The following is a 15,804-nucleotide window of genomic DNA, read 5'->3' as shown; positions in this document are numbered from 1 at the left end:
AGACATTTAAGGAAAGCCTCCAACAGAGACCAAAATAACAGAACTAACTAGCTAACTCACTAAGGAATTCAGAATAAAAAAGAATCAAGGATTAAGACAATGTAAACAACAAAATAAAACACTTTGTAATATCTTTTGATGGAACCAGAAGAGGATACTTTAAAAAAATCAGAAAAGAAGTAAGAAATCTTAGAAACTAAAAACAAACAAACAAACAACAACAACAAAAAAAGTATGGCTTCATGTGGTAGCTCATGCCTGTAATCCCAGCACTTTGGAAGGCTGAGGTGGGTGGATCACTTGAGTTCAGGAGTTCGAGATAAGCCAGGCCAACATGGCGAAACTCCGTCTCTACTAAAAATACAGAAAACTAGTTGGGCATTTTTGCAGGCACCTGTAATCCCATCTACTCAGGAGGCTGAGGCAAAAGAATTGCTTGAATCTGGGAGGCAGAGGTTGCAGTGAGCCAAGATAGTGCCACTGCACTCCAGCCTGAGTGACAGAGCAAGACTCCATCTCAAAAAAAAAAAAAAAAAAAAGAAAAGAAACCAAAACAAATGTGATAGAAATATTTTTTAAATTAATTAAAGGCTAAGAAGACAAAATTTAAGAAATCCCCAGGAAAATAGAACGAGACAAAAAAAGGTAAAGTAGGAGATAAATAAAAAACACCCTGGAGGTTCAATACAAGAGGTCAGCATCTAAGTTTGAAAAAAAAAAAGAACATTGAAAATAATAAGGCAGAAATTACGAAAGAAAAAGTTTTTTTTCAAATTGAACATCATGAGTCTAAAGATTGGAAATTGTCTTTAAGTATCCAGCAAAATGAAAAAAAGAAAAAAAAGACTCACATGATAGAACATCAACCTGAAATTTCAGAACACTGGGAATAAAGAATAAACACTAAATGCTTCCAAGAAGAACAAAACCAGATCATATCAAAGCATTGAGTGAGAATGACATCTGAGATTTGAACAGCAACACTAGAAGTCTACCTTCCAGTAGACTGGAATACTGTGGAAACATGAATTCAAAGTTGTGAGGAATTACTATTTCAACCTAAAATTATTCACCCAGCAGCCATACTATCATTGTAGTGCCAAAGGGGAATAAAGAATTTTTTTTGGTATACAAATTTTCAAAAAGCTTACATTCAATGCATTCTTTCCTAAGAAGCTATTTGTGACTGTGCTTAAGTAAAGGAGAGAAATGAACCAGAGAGAAATATAGGTGATAGAACAAATAAAGAATCCAATGTGGGAGAGAGATAAGAAGTCCCTTAGATGATAGTTAGGAACAAATTTCAGCATGAATGCTGACAGCCACTAGTACAGATCAGAGCAGGAGGATGGAAAGTTCCAGCAAGTCTGTCTTCAGTTAAATGAAATGAATTTGATCACTTGATTATGTGAAAATTTTGATAAAAGGGATTTTATGTTTCTTTTAAAGAGTTTGGAAAGGTTTAGAAAAAGGAACATAGAAAATCAAGCAAACAAAGAAACAAACAGATAAACAACAATAAAAAGATGTGAACATTAACTCCAGGACAAACAAACTGCAACTTTATTAGAAAAGAAATGTAATTAGGCCAGGCATGGTGGCTCACACCTGTAATCCCAGCACTTTGGGAGGCCAAGGCAGGTGGATCACAAAGTCAGGAGTTTGAGACCAGCCTGGCCAACATGGTGAAACCTCATTTCTAATAAAAATACAAAAATTAGCTGGCCATGGTGTCGCGTGCCTGTAGTCCCATCTACTCGGGAGGCTGAGGCAAGAGAGTTGCTTGAACCCAGGAGGCGGAGGTTGCAGTGAGCCTAGATTGTGCCACTGCACTTCAACCTGGGTGACAGAGGGATACTCCATCTCAAACAAACAAACAAACAAAAGTAATTATGATTTTCTACAGTATAACTGATCATGAATGAAGAGATAACACAAATCTGCCAGAACATTTGCTTTGCATTAGTCCCAAGGTTAATACTGCCAGAGATTCCCACACATGAAACCTCCTGTTCTCTCTCAGTAGCTGGTAGTCAAGTGCCTTGATTAATTAGACACTACTGTGAGTCAGCTGACATTTGAAAGTCTCAATTCAGTATTTTAGGGGTATCAATGTGGGATGTATGAAAACATGGGTCATATGCAAGATGCTTGTTGTATGAAAGTTGAGGATGGTCCATAATAATAATGCTAACACTTATTGAGCTCTTACTGCATGCCAAATGCTTTCCTTGGTTTACATCCACTGACCCTTATCTGTTATCAACTCCTTTTTACAGATGACAACATTGAGATATAAAGAGGCTAGGTAACTTTCCCAGAGTGATGGGGCTTGGGTTAGACTGGAGGCAGTGTAGTTCCAGAACTTGTGGTCCTGACTGCTACTCTTCTGCCTCAATACATAATTAGACAAATGCTTTAGGGGATTGAAAACTTAGAAAATCAATGAGGATAGAAGCCTCTTGTGGTGGAAGTAGTGGTAGAATGAAGTGGACTAAAGCCAGGAAGCAGGAGTCAGGAGGGACAGGAGGCTGACCTGTTAGTCTGCTCACAAGAAATGAGAATTGGTGGGATTTTGTTAACAGTTCATTTAACTTAGAGACACTGATAAACTCTTTCACTCTACTGAAGAAGTCAAGAACACTGGCATCAAAATGGACCTTTCTCCTGTGACTTTCTCACTTCATCTCTTTCATGTCTTTTTGATACCTTTGCTTTCACTTCTCATTTGCCTTCATCACCCATCAGGCTTCATATTACGAGCAGAGAAACCTAGGCCTGGCTTCTCTTGTTCGAACGTTCCTTCACTTAATATTTGCCCCGGGAGTCTTGGCAACTAGGCTCGGTAATGGCAACCTGGAGGGAAAGAAGACCTGGTTCCCCCTTCCACCCCCAGCCTCATTAAATATGATGCAGTTCCTACTAAGAGGCTTGGGGGCGGAGGCTGTGTGGGCAGAAGACACAGCTTCCAAATGTTCTTGTAAATATTCATAAAAACATGTTAGTGTTGCTAAACCCACAGCAAACGATAATCATCCATCCCCCTACACCCTGCATCTTTTTGCTGTTAATCCTTTTGTCTGCCTTGAATTCCTTTCCACAATTGCTTCTCCCCCATCCTGTGTTTTCGAATGGCTGCCAGATACCCTACCCCTAGCCTTTGCAGCCCTTCACGTGGGTCTATGGTACCCTTTTCAGAGCAATGGCCCTCTGCTGCCAGCTAGGGACACGAATGACACACACCATCCCAGGGATGTTGCTTCTGATCATCTTGGTTCCTTGCTCTTGGGGAACACAACAATTATTCTGCCCAGGAATTGATGGGGATTTCTGAGCAACCTGGCACATCTGAAACATTTTTCTGACTCATTGAGCTGGCATATACTGCTAGATCAGCACTGGCCCTGTTCCACACAGCCTGTCACCAACAGTGGGTGTTGTTGTAAGCACTAGTTTTGATTGTGGCAAGATGGGCTCTGTGACTCTCCTCTTGTTCTGTTGAGTTCAGAAAAGGCATCTGGTCTCCATTCACATTACATTTGACAAGAGTCCAAAACCTAAATGAATGTTGCTAATAAAGAACTGTAAGGAAAAAACATGTTGAGAACTACTGAGTGTATTCAACACACATCAAGCTTTGGAGCAGGGGGAGGGGAAGGAAATGAATCTGCTGGGTTAGGATCACCCGTTGGAGGGCAAGAGCTCCAGGATCTGCCTGGCTCTGTTTGCCTTCTTTACATTGAGGATGTTCAAAAAGTGCTTTATAATTCAGAGGAGACTGCATGCGACCTTGCAAATGTTTAACTTTGCTGTTGCTTGATGAAGTTTCAAATGAGCTAGTATTGATTGAACAACCACTCTGTGTTTAAGTCAAAGGTGGCCAAGGAGAGAATTTAGCCCCTGCATAATCTTCACTGGCTCACTGCCTCCAAATTCTTTGACATGGATAATTGGCATGTTCTCCACCTTCTTGTATAGTACATGCAAATACAGCCTAAGCCCATTTCCCTTTTACCTTTCTCAGGCATATCTCTTGCATGATAGACTCCATCATGGTGTCTGCTTCCCAGAGGAACTAACCAGCACAACAGGAGAGTTTGCTTTCTAAATGGAATTAGTTGGAGGAGGCCAAAAATTGTTAAGATGTGAAACTAAATTAAGCTAAATGTCAATGAAGCCCCTATTGAACACTGATTATTTTCTGAGGCATCCTCTAAATATGAGCTGTCTGCAAAATGTACTTACAATGAGGCAGCTGAATGAGGAAACTTTTAAAGGAATATCTTAAATTTTAGAATCACTACATTATTACAGCTAAAATTCTTCTTTCAGGTCATGTTTAGCTAACACAAAATGGCCAAATCTAGATCGTCTTAGGTTATTCTGATATAATCTTATTTTTATGTATGAAATATTGTCTGTCTTTGTGTTATCAAATATAGAAGGCTTATGCCTTGCTCATTAACAAGTGGTGTCACACAAGTAAGAAGGAAATATTCCCCTTGGATTTTTAAAAGTACTTTGTCCAGAGAAAATTCCTACTGTCTTAATTTTTTGCAGAAATATTATGATGCAGGGAGTCTATATGTTAAGAGTGTTTAACTTTAGCCTATGACCTTAAGACCTTAACCAGTCTGGAGTAATGAAGACTGGGAAAGTAAATAAAAATACGAGTAATGAATATAAAGTGAGTAAATACACAAATAATCAAATCTGGTTCTTGGTAAATTATTTCGTGGTAGATAATCATATCTAAAGTATGTCTCTTCATCAGGTAAAACACTGGATCAAGAATTCAGAGTTGTAATTTGTCAAGCAAACATCTGGCATACAGTGTTGATGGAATATATAATAAAGCAATACCTTATTATTTGGGAAAAGTAGAAGCCTGCCTTTTTGGAACATGGAAAGATCTATGGTCGCGTGTAGCCATATCCATGACCACATCTGAACAAGCAAGGATTGGAACACAACATTCAGAACAGTCTTCAAATACCTCTGGGTATAAAAAGTCTTAGAGAAGTTGGAAAAGTACACTGGATGACTTATGGGGGAGAACAGTGATGGGAGCAATTGCACATGTGTTATGTTCCAGGGGTTGGTGTACAGAAGGAGTGTACACAGGTCAGAGCAGGAGTTCAAGGACCCAAAGCTTGTGTAACCCTTGGGGCTACTAGTCAGGAAGGGCAGATAACAGGAAAAATAGAGACAAGTCAAGGATGATGGCAATTGAAGAATGAATTTCAAATTTGGATTACAGCAGATCACTAATTTATTCAGCCTTTAAACTGATTTTTATGGAGTACTTATTTGTACCTGAACTTGTGCTAAGAGTTGCAGATATAAAGATGAAATAATGTGTTTCCTGTCTTTCAGTGCTGGAACAGAAAGCCAAATATTACATAATATAAGACAATAATCATATTATTAAGAAGGCACTAAAAATTGCATGGGTCTTTCTGGGGAGTCTCCCTCAACTCTAAATTCCCTTCCAGCTACCAAATCGCTCTCCATCACAGCTGAATTTCTGTATTTGCTATCCCTGTTCCTTTATCTCTCATTCATTCCTCAACTCACTTCATGCTGGCTTTGGCCGACACCACTCCACCAAAATTGTTTTCAAGTGTCTCTGCAAAATTCCAAGATAATCTTCAGTCCTTATTTCCTTTACCTTTTGGCAGGATTTGATACTCTTAATTATTCTTCTGTTTTCAGAAATACTCTCTTTCTTTGACATTCCAGGGCAGCATATTCTCTCTGACCTTACTTTCCATTCCTCTGGAGACCTTTATTCCTCTACCCACACCTTAAATATTTGGGGTCCCCAGAGCTCTTTTTTAATTGTTTCTACCATAGTTAGTTCCTCACAATATTTGTCACACTTTGTTATTTCTTTTTTTCTTTTCTTTTTTCTATTTTTTTTTTTTTTTTTTTGAGACAGAGTCTTACTCTGTCACCCAGGCTGGAGTGCAGTGGCGCAATCTCGGCTCACTGCAACCTCTGCCTCCTGGGTTCACATCATTCTCCTGCCTCAGCCTCCCGAGTAGCTGGGACTACAGGCGCCCACCACCATGCCTGGCTAATTTTTTTTTTTTTTTGTATATTTAGTAGAGACGGGGTTTCACTGTGTTAGCCAGGATGGTCTGCATCTCCTGACCTCATGATCCGCCAGCCTCGGCCTCCCAAAGTGCTGGGATTACAGGCGTGAGCTACCGCGCCCAGCCACATTTTGTTATTTCATTTACTTTCTTGCCACTGCAAATTTTGTGAGACCAGGACTATATCATCACTGTCTTTCCAGTGCCTAGCACTGTGTGTAACATGAAGTTTGTGATTAATAAATATTTATTGAGTGAATGAATAGTTGAATGATCTGAGAGCCTTAAAAGATGAGTAGGAATGACACAAAAGAAAAGGTAGACAGTTTTCTCATTGTTTAATTCTCACCTATGAGTGAGAACATGCGGTGTTTGGTTTTTTGTCCTTGCGATAGTTTGCTGAGAATGATGGTTTCCAGTTTCATCCATGTCCTTACAAAGGACATGAACTCATCATTTTTTATGGCTGCATAGTATTCCATGGTGTATATGTGCCACATTTTCTTAATCCAGTCTATCGTTGTTGGACATTTAGGTTGGTTCCAAGTCTTTGCTATTGTGAATAGTGCCGCTATAAACATACGTGTGCATGTGTCTTTATAGCAGCACAGGAAGAGGAACATCACACACTGGGGATGGTTGTGGGGTGGGGGGACGGGGGAGGGATAGCGTTAGGAGATATACCTAATGCTAAATGACGAGTTAATGACTGCAGCACACCAACATGGCACATGTATACATATGTAACAAACCTGCACATTGTGCACATGTACCCTAAAACTTAAAGTATAATAATAATAAAATTAAAAAAAAAAGAAAAGGTAGAGAGTTTTGACTGGGAGGCATTTGAGCAGATGAGCAATATACTGAGACTTGAAGGTTAAATCACTCTAGCAACAGTGTGAGGGATCCATTGGAAGAGGGGAGTTCAGAGCAATTAATATTACAATAGTCTTAGTGAAAAGGGTGATGGCTATAGAAATGAAGCAAAAGGCAATGGTTCAGGGGATAATTAGGAGGTCGAGCCAATAAACTTTAAAGATGGATTGGTAACTCGGGTAAGGGAGAGAAAGAAATCTTGGATGCCATGGATTCCTTCACTAGCATAGAAAGCACAGGAGAAAAGGCAATTTGGGAGAAAAGTTTAGTTTGGGACCCAATGAGTTTTAAATTCTTAAGTGTTCCATTAGGAGCACAGAAGTTAAATTACATTATAGAAGTTCAGGGACCATGTCAGTTTAATCACATAGTTCATTCTACATGTTGGTGCTTGGTAAATTCTTTTGATGGTATTGATGCAGTATCACATTGCCAATCCTGCACTGCTGTTCTGTTTAGGGGAATCCCTCTATACAAAGCCTGTATGTTTATTTACTCACATCAATGAAGCTTTATGACTAGGTTGCCCTTTATATGAACATTATCTATTTTTTGCAGATGCTGTTTCAAAATTGATTAGTTCTCTGACTCGCCCACTGAAATCATCCAACCTATTGAAAAAGCAGAATGGGATGTGGATTATAGGGTTTCAGATAACACCAAGTCCCTAGTGAAAGGTATGTTATTTCATTGCTTTGTTCTGCTTTTGGAAAAGTGTAGCTGTGTTTTCTTTTCTCCAACTGTATAGGTCACAGCAATTTTTTTTTCCACTGGGAATTACAAGCTATACAGAAGATTTCCAGAGTAGAGTCACAGTCTCACATAAACGCTAAATACAACTAGTCAGGGTCTGGAAGGTACATGGAGGGTAATTAGTAGGTTATATTTGGGTCAGTTTTAAGGTCATTTATGAATACTACAAGAAAAACAGATCTTTTGACTTTCTGTGATGAAAAACAGAAATATATTTATTCTATGTATTATGATACATGCACTGAAATGGATTAAAAGCATTTTTGATAATTTCATGTCTGTGTATATAAGATGGCTTAAAGAGCAGAACAATACCTTGTACTGTATTCCTAATAAGAGTATCAACCTCAGTAACCAGATACTGCATAAATTTGTCCAATATGTCATAAGTAGTGTCGGAGGTGACAAAAGGGGATTCTGACTCTTAGCTTACTATGCTTGCTTTATACTTCTAAGGAGATAGTCATCTGGTAATCTTAAGCCTTCACAGTACAACTATAACAAATAAATTCATTATAATAGGACATGTTGATAGTGGATCTTACTTCCCATGGCTTGTGTGGGCTTTTGGAGGCTCCCTTGACCAATAGGAGCACCAAATGAGAGGAAATAATATTGACTCCAAGTGTGAAAATGGAGTAGATATTTAGGAATCGTTGAATACAGAGGAGGTTAACAAACTGATGAATTACAGGAATGGATTAAAAACAAAGGCTGTAAAACCCCTTTCTTCACACACTCCTACAGGCTGATCTCACCTACATCTCCATTGTTTCAACCACCATTCTGGAGGCAACAGATTTCTCCACACTTTCTCCAGCTAAAACCTTATCTCTTGAACTCTGGAGCCACAAATCCAACTGCCTATATCTACATCTAAATCAATTTCTGTCTAAATCTATAATTTGTCAATATCTTTATCTAAATCTCAATGTGTTCAAAGTTAAGGTCATTATTTTCTCCCTAAAACTTCTCACTGTTCCTGCTCAAATTTCTGATAAACCAAATATGTCTCAGGTATCCTCCTCCTTTTCTCTCTCTCTCTCATTCCTGATAACTAAATAATCACTTCTTAGAATGATTTTGGCTTAGAAATATCTGTGGATTCCCTCTTACTCCCTTCCACTGTCACTGTCTTAATTGAGGCCTTCATGATTTTTTTCACCAAATGACTCCAATAATCTCTTAATAAGTCTGTCAGCTTTTAGTCTTTTCTTAGCTTCTCTCATAAATTCATTCCTTGACTCTCTACCAGAGTGTTTTTTTTTATTTATTATTTATTATTTTATTTATTTTTTATTATACTTTAAGTTCTAGGATACATGTGCACAACGTGCAGGTTTGTTACATATGTATACATGTGCCATGTTGGTTTGCTGCACCCATTAACTCGTCATTTACATTAGGTGTGTATCCTAATGCTATCCCTCCCCCATCCCCCCACCCCACGACAGGCCCCAGTGTGTGATGTTTAAAATACAAATCTATCCACATAACTCCCCTCCTTAAAATCCTGCGTACTTCCACTCCTCACATAAAATAGAGGCCATCTAGCACGAACTCTGTTACCTTCCTGTCAACTCTCAAGGTGTGTACAATGTATTTGCAGTATTCCATCTATGCCTTTTCTCAACTTCCTTATTCCAGCCAAAGCCAACCTCAGCCTGTGATCTGTGTCCCTTTGCTCTCTGCCTCCTCAGAGCTCTCCGAACATAATTTCCAGCCACTCTTTTCATCATCCACTTCTCTACTGCCTCATTCCCCTTAACAGGTAGACACACCCAAGATGCCCTGATTATAAACAACAAAAATCATTCCAAAGATGCAACAAGACCCAAACAGAACTCTGCATTTCCCCACACCATCTGTGGTTAACTGCTTTTGCCCTTCAAAACTTAGCTCAAGTTGCAACCCCAAACCCCCACTTTGTACCCTGCCATCTTGCATATTTATCTGTCAAACACTTCATGTATCATGGTTGACTGTTTTCTTGCCTGTCTTTTCTATTAAACTGTGAGCTTCTTGAGTGTAGGAACTGGCATTCTATCATCATTACCAGCAGTTAATTAATTAAATAGTGAGTATAAATGTCAAACCATAAGCTCTGGTCTGAACACTTCTTATTTTTAAAAAATTTCTATTTTAAGTTCTCAAATTTAATCAATTCAGATTTCCTACACTGCTGTCCCCAGCCCCTACTTCCCTAAGGATGATGTAGGTTCCAGGCAGGTTATGAAGTACTGATGTGAATGAGGGTGGGGGGTGGGATATGTTTGGTCCCTAATTGTCCACTCTGGCATACCTGAGCCTCCTCACTCCTGCATGGTCTCCATTTACTGGTCATTCAAGTGGCTACACCTTCCTGATCCAGATCACAAGCTATGCTGGCCTGTTCTCTCTTGACTCCTTCTGTCTCCTCTCTGTGCACATGTAATTGGAATTTCTCTTATTTGCTCTTCTTCCTGAGATTAGGACAGGAGTTTAGCAAGGAGCAGGACTTCCTCTTAGGACATACTAATGTCTTAGGTTTCTTAGTTTCTTCTCTCTCTCTCTTTCTTTGCCCCAAGGAATTAGCTTTTAGGTCAAATTGGCTTGACCTTAGCTTCCAAATCTGTTGGCATAAATATTATGCTCTGAGTATTTCAGGGATTAGGGTTTTGAAACCTCAAACCCTACTTTATTAATTCTGATGCTTTCTTCTGCAAGAAACAGAATGCCTAACTAAAATGTAGCCTCCATAATAAAAAGATTTAATGATATTATATGAGAGGAGGTGGGGACAGAGGAGAATTCTTGGGTTGGTTTATAGCACAGCAATGTCAATTATGATTCAGGCTTTTTCCTTCTCTCCACTGCTCCACCCTTGGTATATTGGTTTGGTTTGCAAACTATTTTCTCATGGTCTCAAGATGGTTGCCTGTCTCTTTCTCTAGTCTCATTAGGGAGGGGCATATAATATATCATATTACACTTTTAGAAGAAGAAAATAAGATAGTATAAGATCAAATTGTAGACGATACGGTAGTATGTAAAGTACTTCCAACCACAATAAACAGGGAGATTAAATGATCAGGGCAACTTCAGTATAACAAATGACATTAACATAAACAATGTATCTACATTTGTCCAACATTTGGAGACATGTATGAAGGATTTTATTTAGCTGTCATATATAAAACTTCTCTACCAAATGCACATATTAATTAACTGCTATGTATGCTACATGTATATATTGCTAATACATAGTAGTCAACAAAATCACCAAAGAAAAATTAAAAAAAGAGAGAAAGAACTTGTCCAAGATGTAATCCCAAAACCAAATGCATTGGAAACTCATACTCCTATGTGAAGATTCAAATGTCATGCTTTGGCATAAACAATACTACACAGGTTTTCTGACGAAGTTTTATCTGCACCTTCATCAGCTTACTCTGCTTATGATAAGCTTGTTCCTACTTTTGTTTACTTATAAAGCATTTTATTTCCATTTTTAAAGTAGTCCTCTTAGACTCATCTTTACCTCTCTGAGATCAGCCTATAGGCTGCCAAGCCAGGTCCTGTAGCAGCCAAGATTCAAGGCATCTGGTCTCTTTTCATAATCACATCAAATCCCTGGATAGCTATATATTTTACTCCAGAAGGAGGAAATTGTTTATATCTGGCTCTCGTCCTTCCTTAGTTTGCATTAGAACCAGAAAATTATGCATTCTTGAGTTGAACCAACTCACAAAATAACAAATGAGTAATGATACTTGGCTCTTGTTTTTCTTTTTTAATTTTAAAGGACATAATGTGTGTTATCTTAGAGAATGTCAGTTTGCTGATTCAAATTTGGCCATGTGGTTGAATCCAGCTGCCCTTTATAACTCTACCTTCTATATATTTTGGATTTCTTTCACATTCCAAATAACATCAGTGAATGCATTTTCAAGGCCAAAATTGGGAGAATTCCTGCCTGGATTCTTGTTGAGAACTATTGTAACCTCAGAACTATCTTCTGTAGGCCATGACCTTTTTTTCCTCTCCACCATATTCCAGAACCTTAAAATCTGGGGATTTTAAAATGTAGGATCCCTTACACATTACCTGCCAAGGAGATTGTCTAGCTGAGAATTAACCCAAATGCATGTATTTCTATAAAGTTTCAAAAATGAGCTCCTAATATTATCCTTTGTCAATCATCTACTTATTATTTATTAGATTTCTATAGCACCTTTTCTGCAAAGAGCTCAATGTATCTTAAACACATGCTACAATGCACTTTAAGTAGGTGTTACCGAATTTGGCATTATATGTGAGAAATACTGCTAAAATTATGAATTCCAACTGCAAATTATTGAAGGAATAAAAGGAAATTTCAGCATCATTTAAAAATGATACATATATGCATATATATATATATATATATATAACAGGTCTGTTAGCCCTGTCAGAACCTCTCTCCAAAAGAATTGCAGGGTTATATTTGAAACAGTGAACACTGCCTATAAATATAGGCACTTAACCGGTATTTGAAATGTTATGCAGCTTTCCTGTTTGCAAAGGTTCTGATGTTTCCTTTGATTTCTAGAAATACAACAACAGCCATTTCCATCAAAATGTCAAGTGACAGGCCCAATAGTCCTTGGATGTTTATTAGGTTGGACTTACAGGGGCTCCCCATTCTTTCACAGGTAATATGCTGTTTATTTTCTTTCTTTTTGCCATCAGTGTTGACTGAGCACAAGGGAGCTATCATCAATGAACTGTCCCCTCAACAGCAGAGGGAGGAGAGCATGAGGGTAATGGAGGAAATTATTATGACTTCCCTTCTTGGAAGAGAAAAATAAACACTTTATAATCTTTAAGTTAGAGGTAATTCAAAAAGTCAGAGGCAGGCAATGCTGTCCAATTTAGAGACACTTTCTCTTTCTTTGCCATAAAATACCACTCCCTCCCCAAACTACAACAATAATAAAAGAAACCCCACAAAGAACCAACTCTGACCTCCCCATCCTAGATATCCCAAATTGTGGGCTTCAGTTGCATTCTGCCCTTTTCTTTTCTTCCTTCTCCTTTTTACTTGGGTAGATTGCTTTCAGGTGGGGCAGTCTTCATTCCACATGAGCTTTGAAATCATATCCCTGGATCTGTATAGAACGGCAGTAGTTCGAGGTATTAGTGGCAGCCTTCCATGGTAATGCTGTCATTAGATCATTATGACTATTCTAAGGTTCTGCCTGTGAGCATGGCATGAATTTTATATTTGGAAATAAAATCCTCCCGGGATACCACAAAGCTGCACGCCGGCCTTGCCCCTTCTTGCAGCCCATCAGGATTGGCTGCCCTGCCTTGGTCTTGTGTTACGCAGGAATAAGTCCTGCCGTGTTTGTTTCACATAAGAACCCCTTCAATTTGTTTATAATGATCTGAATGATATTATTAGGTGAACAAAGCTGCTCAGTGGTGACATTTATTAACCAGTCATATCATCTGTGTTTAAATCTCGTATTACATTTCAGGGAAATTGTGTGAACCTAACTCCAGCATAACTTTTCTTTGGGGACCATTGCTTTGTATTGAGTTTAAAATAAAATAGAACATAGAAAGCAGATTTTATTTCCAGGAGAGCATTTCACTTAAGAGGTTTAGACTGAGCCAGATCATGTATAGAGGCCCACAGGAAGGTGGGTGTTGGAACTCTTCAAACTAGCACTCGCTCTATATCTCTGTCTGCATGAGTTAGGAAGCATGTCCGTTTTAAAAGAGATACAGGAATTGGAAAGAGCAGTGCCATGGGTGTAGAGCAGAGGTGTCAGAGAATGAATGGAAGAAAACCATGTGTATGAAAATGGATTTTGTGTGTGGTCTGGGAGAATGATGGATATGCTATGACCACCTCCATGGGGATGAGTGTGCACGTGCGGGACAGTGCTCACTGGGAAGAAGGCAGGCCGATTGCAGTGATGGTGGCTAGGTACGCAGGTGAAATAGAACATGGTTAAATTAGAATGTGATTGAAGAATGGCAGCCTGCTTATGTAAAAACAAGGAAGATTGGCATATATGTATGATTTTGAGTGATAATAGAATGATATCCTTAAATAATTTTTATTATGGCAAATTTTAACTATTGCACAAGAGTAGAGATAATAGTCTAATAAACTCTCATATACCCATCATTCATCTTCCACAATTAACTCATGGCCAATCTTGTTTAATCTTCACTACTCCTCTTCCCCATTCCTGAAGTATTATTTTGAAGCAAACCTAAGACACCATACGTTTGCACGCATAACTATTTTTGTATGAGTCTATAAAATATGAAGAATCCTTGAAAAATCATCACCATCCAATAAAAATAATCATTAGTATTAATCAAAATTAATACTAATTCCTTAATATCATCAAATAGCTAGTCAGCCTCCAAATATCTCTGATTATCTCATTTTTTAAATGGTTGGTTTGTTCAAATCCAAATTTCAGTAAGGTCCTCATATTACCTTTGGTCGTTATGTCTCTTATAAATCTTTTAATCCGTAAGTTCTCCCTCCATTTCTTTTTGTTTCTTGCAATTTATTTATTGACGAAAATTGAGTCATTTTCTCTACAGAGTTTCACGTTTTGGATTTTGTTGATTGCATTCTTTTAAAATTTCCTGTGAAATAGTAGTTAGATTTAGAGGCTTGATCTCATTCAGGTTTGATTACCTGACAAGAACACTTCATTGGTGATATGGTGTACTTACATCAAGAAGCATACATGTCTAGTTGTTTCTATTTTGAGGGATTTTAGCAGCCACTGGTGCTTATTGCCTCAATCCATTATTGCATTAAGCGTTTGTGACATGGGGCTTTCTTCATGTCTACAGGGAGAAACTTTTCCTCAATAATGATTAGATCTTCCTGGGATGCAGTTCATACAAGAAAGCAGGTTATGTGCTTGATTGTTTCTCTTTATTTAGATGGTCTCATAATATTCTCTAAGATCAATGAGATTTGTTTCCCCTCATACAATTATGAATGTGTGGATGTTTATATTTGATTAATTTTAAGCCGTGGAAATTATTATGATGTTGTTGATGCTCAAGTTGTCCCATTTTGGGGAGCCTTTTCAAGTTGGCTTCTAAGATCTCTGACACAGCAGCTTTTGAGAACTTTCCTGACTTTTGGCATAATCACCTGTTCCATGCTGAACTTGTACATTTCCTAACCAAACCTAGAATCAATCATTTCTTCAAGAAGCCGTGGTTCCTTTTAGTGGAAAATGGGAATTAGGGGTATTCAACACTTCTAGTTGGCAGAAATGATATATATATTTTTGGATTAGGATTTGTCAACATTTTTGAAGTACATTGTGTTTGTTCAAATCACATCTGCTCAATGATGATATTCACAATTGTATCAGGATACATCATTTTACAAAGAACAGAACATCTGACCCATGCTGATATGAAAAAATAAGAAAATTTCCTCTTTCTCTTCTTCTTCATTTTTTGTTTTTGTAACTGAAGAGTCCAAAGATAAGATTGGGTTCAAGTGAGATTTCCAATTTCTTTCTGCCTCTGCTATATTTTTCTTATTGTTGGCTCCATCCTAAGACTAGTTCTCCTCATGGTCCTGAGATAACTGCCATCAGCTTCCAGGACTACACGTTTCCACATTTACAGCCAACAGCAAAGGGCATCTTTGTTTCTTCCTTTCCAGAAACAATCCTGAGATTCACTCTGAATGCAAGCCTTTACTCAAGTCACGTGCTGAAGGCAGAGCCAATCACTGATTAGCTGGATGGAATGTGCTGATTGGTTTAACACAGGTTGCATATTTGACTCTTGGAGTTGGAGATGATAATGCTTCCCTTGAACCACCTGCATCTTCGAATGTGAGTTGGAACTGTTGAAAAGTGGGGATAGGAAGGCAGGAAATGGATTCTGGGGAGGGGCCAACAAATATCCACTATTACATTTATTACTATTATATTCTATATCCAATATAGAATTTGTCTCCTTCATCTATCCATCTATCAATTCAGCTATTCATGGTAACCTATTCATGATAACCTAGGCACTATTTTAAGCCTTAGAGAGGCAAAGAGAA

At 38.2% G+C, this 15,804-nt stretch overlaps 2 long non-coding RNA genes across 3 annotated transcripts in view; one reads left to right on the top strand and one right to left on the bottom strand.

The window, feature by feature from the left end:
• Positions 1-15,583, top strand: part of LOC131381528 (uncharacterized) — a 35,850-nt gene extending 20,267 nt beyond the window's left edge. For both annotated transcript variants that reach the window (XR_009210341.1, XR_009210340.1), the window contains exons 2-3: positions 7,536-7,654; positions 15,415-15,583. This is a non-coding gene — a long non-coding RNA (uncharacterized LOC131381528). The remainder of the gene's footprint in view (positions 1-7,535; positions 7,655-15,414) is intronic.
• Positions 7,457-12,826, bottom strand: LOC131381529 (uncharacterized). The gene is made up of 3 exons (XR_009210342.1): positions 12,717-12,826; positions 10,033-10,192; positions 7,457-7,588 (listed from the first exon to the last, which is right to left on the bottom strand). It is a non-coding gene; the product is annotated as an uncharacterized LOC131381529 (long non-coding RNA).
• Positions 15,584-15,804: the final 221 nt, after the last annotated feature.

This window comes from Hylobates moloch, unplaced genomic scaffold (assembly GCF_009828535.3).
Source record: "Hylobates moloch isolate HMO894 unplaced genomic scaffold, HMol_V3 SCAFFOLD_16, whole genome shotgun sequence".
Classification (NCBI taxonomy): domain Eukaryota; kingdom Metazoa; phylum Chordata; class Mammalia; order Primates; family Hylobatidae; genus Hylobates; species Hylobates moloch.
Note: the sequence above shows the minus strand (reverse complement) of the source record. Positions and strands in the feature narration are given on the sequence as shown.